Here is a 6,777-nt window from a genome sequence, read left to right on the forward strand (position 1 = left end):
CATCATATTATATTCCTTTTACACACAAAGGATATTAATTATCTTTGTGTGTAAAAGGAAAATAATATGCCTCTTTCCCAGCCTCCGCAACCGTCTCTCTTTTACCTCCCTCTCCTCTTGTATTCTTCCACTTGCAAATTCAACATTCTTCTGATGGTTAACCTATAGCTACAAAATAAGTAAAATATTTTCTACCTAATTAACAGAAACATAAGATTAAACTTTGACAAATTAAATTGGCTAAGAACATGATTTAGCATAGGTACCTTATATTATTTCGATTAAAACAAACTTACTAACTTCCAAAGTCCAATCACCATAGTTGATGAAAATCTCCATATTTCATAGACATTTAGGTAATCGATTAAAATTATTATTTACTTAATATTTAAACTACCCTTATTATATTATTTTATTTTCCTACACAAAAATTCCAAAGAGGTCATTTAATATCCCTTAAGAGCTCAAACTACTCAAGAGGCACGATAAACCGCACAAAAGCTTTTTATTAAGGTTCGGTTCGCAGGAGTAAGAAAAATTTACCAATAAATTATTATAAATAGATCCCTGCTGGCTCTTAGCGATAGCATGGAATAAATAATTGTGGTACTCTTAAAAATTATACAGAATTTTGATTATAAACGCTATTTTATGAGAAAGACTAGCTGACGCCGCGCGGTTTCACCCGCGTGATTCCCGTTCCCATAGATAGGAATATGGGGATAAAATATCGATAAATGGGCTATCTAACACTGAAATAATTTTTCAAATCAGACCAAGTAGTTCCCGAGATTAGCGCGTTCAATCAAACAAAAAAACAAACAAACAAACTCTTCAGCTTTATAATATTAGCATAGATTTAATGCAACTCTCACACTGTAGATTAAGTATAATTTGGAGGAACATATTTAATATTACTAGGTTTTATTACATTAAATCGCACGTATTTGAAGTTAATAATTAAAGTTTGAGCGAAGAAATAGTTCAGTTAATAAGCGCTATATTGACGGCCTCCGTGGCGCAGTGGTATGCGTGGTGGATTTACAAGACGGATGTCCTGGGTTCGGTCCCCGGCTGTCGATTGAGATTTTCTTAATCGATCCAGGTCTGGCTGGTGAGAGGCTTCGGCCGTGGCTAGTTAACACCCTAACGGCAAAGACGTACCGGTACGATATCGTGTAGAAACCGAAAGGGGTGTAGATTGGATCCTACTCCTAACAAGTTAGCCCGCTTCCATCTTAGATTGCATCATCACTTACTATTAGGTGAGATTGTAGTCAAGGGCTAACTTCTATAGAAGAAAGAAAGAAAGAAAGAAAGAAAGAAAAAAAATGTTTAAATGTTAAGCCTAACGACTTAATTTACCTACTCCTTGAGGCAAGAGGTGTAAAACATTACCAACTTAGGGTAGCTTTCTTTCTTTCAAGAATTTCTCAATAAGCTTCGTTAGTCAAGAGAAAAAAAAAAATATTAAAAAAATAACTGAATTCAATGTAGTCGAAGTGATGGACGTTTATTCATAAAGAGCCTTTAATAAATACTTCTTTGTGTTACCAAGTAATTTTCGGACGAAAAACTCAATGAAAGAAAATAAAAAACATCACTGGGCGATAACAGTACGGTAAATACTCGTAAAATATAAAATTTACTTTCTGTGAAGATATCCAGCAATTCCGTTTCACTTCGGCTGCCACAGAAATAAACAAAAGAGGGATTTATAAGGAACAAAATACTTGAGCATTTCAAAGGCTAAATTGAAATGTAAATTCTGAAATATGTATCTTGTACTTATTTCAGTTGGCTTACAGTAAAAAACATTGTAAAAAGAGATAGACTTCTATAGAAACTAAATCCACATAAAATCCTCTGAACGCGAGGAAACGGGAACCCAAGTGGGATATTCTTGTTTAAGTTCTGGCACATTACATTATAGAAGCTATCTATTCATATTAAAGACTATAGTTTTGCAAATTCGTTCGTAACACTCCCGATGGTCCGCGCATGCCGGAAGGGGGATAGCGATGCCGCACAGTCCTTCCCTTTGCTCGGCGCGCACGACCTCACAAGTTCTTTCCAAACCCCCGTGCGCCCCGCGGTAAAACGTATTTTATTAAAATAATAATAATTACCTTAAAATAGTAAATAACGAAGTCTTTGCTTTGACCGAGGATATTTTTAATGAAGCTATGCTGAACAAACCTTAGTTATAACTGATTTTCTTTAATAATTAAGTATAACAGCTAAAATATGTTTCTACAGTCACTCAGATTTTTATAACACCCGAGGGAACAATTATTTTTTTCCGGGATAAAAAGTAGCTTATATATTGTTGCACAATAACCTTCTCTACCTTCTAGTGTAGATTAGTCCGGAGAAACAAACATTTTAAAAAAAAAGGTCGTGCAAATAAGCTTAAGCACTTGAGCAAACACAGTTTTATTGAAATCACACATAGATATTTTTATTTTATTTATCTACCTAAAAATAAATCTAAGTACTAGATATCACTCATACCAAAATAATTGTCGAATTACTAGAAAGTATACACACGCCAAAAATCGAACCCACAACATCGCCAAATATTTTGTTATCGCCGAATTGGTAGAGGGAAAAAAACTGGAAGGTCATTATATCATCATCAAAAATCTACGCAGTGCAGTGGTGTGCTATTTAGGTATATATTCCAAAATGCACGGCCTAATATCTTGAGCAATCAATCGTGAACTTTTTGTATGTAAAGTGCCTACACTAATCAAAACCTTGTGCGCGCCACGGATGCAGCACCAATCAGGAGAAACCAAAACGTTTTACGTGCGACCATAGATATTGACGACGTAAAAACTGTGTTCAAAGATATGTCTGTCTTCAGATTTGATCTAAGAATTGAGCGATGCGTAACTGAACGAGCGAGTTTTTGCTCAACATTATACTAAATCATTTGGAAGCTGACGCCAATATTAGGTAATGAAATCGAAGCAATCCCATTTGGCAGCAAATCTAACTACGTAGGTACATTTGATAGAATCAGCCTATATCCGCTTGGAGGGCGTTAAGGTTACCGTCAAGGGGTCGATACCCAATTTGTGATAAATTGCGAAGTTTGACAAGCTTACACGGATGCAGTGTTGACAAACATAATATAATATAAAACAAAATCAATTTATTTACTTGATTGAATATAAATATAGAGTCATTGTTATCAAGTCGGATGCGTAAAAAGAACAGCAGAACAAGTTTTATTAAATTTTTGTTTCTTAATATTTTTCTGTCTACCTTTTTAAAAATAAAAATAAAGGAACAAAGTTGTGTGCGCTGCGAAAACGCTTAAAGTTACACTAAAAATCACATGAAATTTAAAAATTCTTTGAAAAATTTTGAAAAAAATAAACTTCACTATAGGTATATTTTTTTTTAGAATTTAAACTATAGTCAGTGTTATTCATATTAATCTATACTAATATTATAAAGCTGAAGAGTTTGTTTGTTTGTTTGATTGAACGGGCTAATCTCAGGTCCGATTTGAAAAATTCTTTCAGTGTTAGGCTATATCCCCGTTTTCCTACGGGAACGGGAACAACGTGGGTAAAACCGCGCGGCGTCGGCTAGTTTATTATAAAACTCACACGATACAACGTCGGAGTATGCCCGACTAGTTTCGAACCCATACGGGGTCCTTAGTCATGAGCTGCTGCAATGCGGCACGATCCAATCTGCGCGAGCGGCCGCTTCATTAGATTTATCTTTTAATGTTGACTTTGGTCAATAAATTCCACTCGGTCGAAGTTTCGCTAGTTGATCCTAGGGTAAATTACTCGTATACATATGTAATAATTTTTTCTACCTATAGTAAACATCTTCCTAATACGAGTAACATAAATCTTAATTTCCTGTCTCCACAGAATAATGTCTATGCGACAATAAAAGCAAGACGTAAACCATGCATTTTCGTTAGGCCCTCTAAATTCCTATTAGTTAGATACTTGCGTAGATTGGACCACCCCGAAGTGAGAGTTTTACGAGAGCATTACAGACTTTAGTTCGGTTTTATGAGTTTTTATGTTATACAATGTGTGTGTAGTGAAATATATTTAGCAGCGGTCATTCTTGATGGCTTGATGTTTTTTTTATTCGGAACAAACTCGTTGTTATATTTTTTTTTTTAAATGAAAGCAAAACCCTTTGTATTTTATAACTTCTATAATTATTTATTTTATTTATCATTCAACAAAAAACACATTTCAATTAAGCCTAACCATAGTGCAATACAAACCACAGTTGGTTTTACTGTGCACTGGTTATTATTACATAATACAATATTTAAGAACAAAAGTAATAAACAAACAGAAGAGGATAAATACCAAGAATAATCATTATAGGGTAGTTAAATAAAAATGTGAGTGAACCGGTGCTGCGACGCTACACAGGCTGTCCCAAAAAATAATTCTTTAGTTTCCGCTTATGTACGTTCGTGAGTAAATTGGTATCTTTTAGAAGATTCTTTACCACATCCGGAAAATCGTTAAAGATTGTTGGAACAATATATTCCAGCCTTCTCTTACGATACCCATTTATGAAGTTCGGTACATACAATTTATATTTTTTTGAACTTCTTAGTTAATAAAAACAAAAATAAAAAAAATAGCCTCTATTACTGCTGGTTAGTTACATTTACATTTTTAAGTATATTACATGATTCTTATTCATTAGCAGCTTGTCCTTCGACATAGGCCTCCCCTAAAAATCTACACTTTTCTCTGTCCTTCGAACCTCCCTCTAACTTCTATAATACCCATTATTAATTTTTTCTCAAATTGGATACTTTATCAGCCGACAGACGTCCACTGTTGGAGACAGGCCTCTTGCATGGACCTCCAAGCACAACGGTCTCGAGCCGCCATCATCCAGCAGCTCCCTGCAACCCGCTTGATATCCTTAGTCCACCTAATGGGGGGTCGACCAACACTGCGCTTTCCGGTGCGGGGTTGCCATTCCAGCACCTTGGGATCCCAACGTCCATCGGCTCTTTGAACTATGTGGCCTGTCCATTGCCACTTCAGCTTCGCGACTCGCAGAGCTATGTCAGTGACTTTGGTTCGTCTGCGTGTCTCCTCATTCCTGATTCGATCACGTAGAGATACTCCAAGCATAGCTCGCTCCATCGCCCTTTGAGTGACTTTGAGCCTTCTAATAGTCACAGGCCGGCGATGGGCAGCAGCGACACGGTGCGGAAAAATCCAACACTGCGAATGACAGACCCACATTAAACTTATCTATACTAATATATAAAGCTGAAGAGTTTGTTTGTTTGATTGAACGCTCTAATTTCAGGAAATACTGGTCCGATTTGAAAAATTCTTTCAGTGTTACAAAGCTTATTTATAGAGGAAGACTATAGGCTATATTTTATCCCTGTACTCCTACGGGAATGAGAACCACGAGGGTGAAACCGCTAGTTATGGATAAAGCACAAGTTGGATATTTATAGTTTTATTTTTTTAATTGCATTATTTTTGTACCCGCGGGGACCATGGATTTTCCGGATTAAAACGTTATGCTCCAGAGTCCAATTTAACTTTATACCAAAATTAATCCAATTCGGACAACGGACAGGCAAAAATAAAAAAAAAATAAAACATACATACAGCCTAACGTAGAACCTCCTCCTTTTTGGAAGTCGGTTAAAAACAGACTAAATTTACCTACATTTATAATATTAGTATGAATAAGATAAGGATTGCTGTCCTATATAACCAAAGGATTTGAGCGAGCGCAGTCAGAATAAATAGAAAAAGTTGCGAATAAAATATCCTAACACAGAAAAAAGTTCTTTAATATTCCTGTATCGCAAACCACTGACAACAGTATAACGCACGATACGATTGAAATGTGAAAACAATTTTCCACCCTTCCAGTTTTATCCAGTTTGGGATCAGTAGCTTTTCGGCGCCGACAGAGCACGGATGTGTGCATCCTTGGCCGTGACAAAGTTTACGATGTACAGAATAACTTCGTTATTAATAAATTAATTTTAATAAGGTTACTGTAGTAGTGATCGTTTTGTGATGTGATACGAGTAACTGGATGAAGGTTTCAATGCCCGGTGAGTTTGAAATAATTTTGAACTTTTTGAATTGACGTGTGATAGGATGGAATGAAGAGGATGACATTTTTGTGACACTTAACCCAACACCACTTCATATAGACCACAGGTACGTGGCAAAAATTGATGGGTCATTTGAACCACCTGGAGACCTTTTACCAGCTATCCAACGTGACATTTTTATTTCACCAAAATATACTTTACATTTTAGTCATATATTTTTAATTGGCATTTTACCATCGATATATCCATGAAAAATAATAAGAAAATGCATAGTACCGTACAAAAACAGTGCGCCACAAAGTCGGATAATGTTTTCATTTTTCGGCGATTTACTCGGTAAGTTTGGTCATTTCAGTTTATAATCTTACTCGCGATATTGTAACCTGCCGATATATTGTGGACTGAATATACTGATTACAATATAACGTGTTATTTTTCGCTATATTACAATCTATCGAAGTGAAACCATTAAATTGCAATCTTAAAACGTCAATCGAATTTTTTATGTTCTAACATAACCTAACCTAACTTTAGATTTGACAAAATTATACTTATAATTAAAATTAAGAAACGCACTGGGCACGCACGCACGCACTGGGGCTGGTCATATTTGCGGCGCTGCAACGGTCGCTAAATAAAAAACGCTCCATACTGAAGCAAAAAAAAAATTGTTG

The sequence above is a fragment of the Bicyclus anynana genome, chromosome 10, assembly GCF_947172395.1.
Source record: "Bicyclus anynana chromosome 10, ilBicAnyn1.1, whole genome shotgun sequence".
NCBI classification, from domain to species: Eukaryota; Metazoa; Arthropoda; class Insecta; order Lepidoptera; family Nymphalidae; genus Bicyclus; species Bicyclus anynana.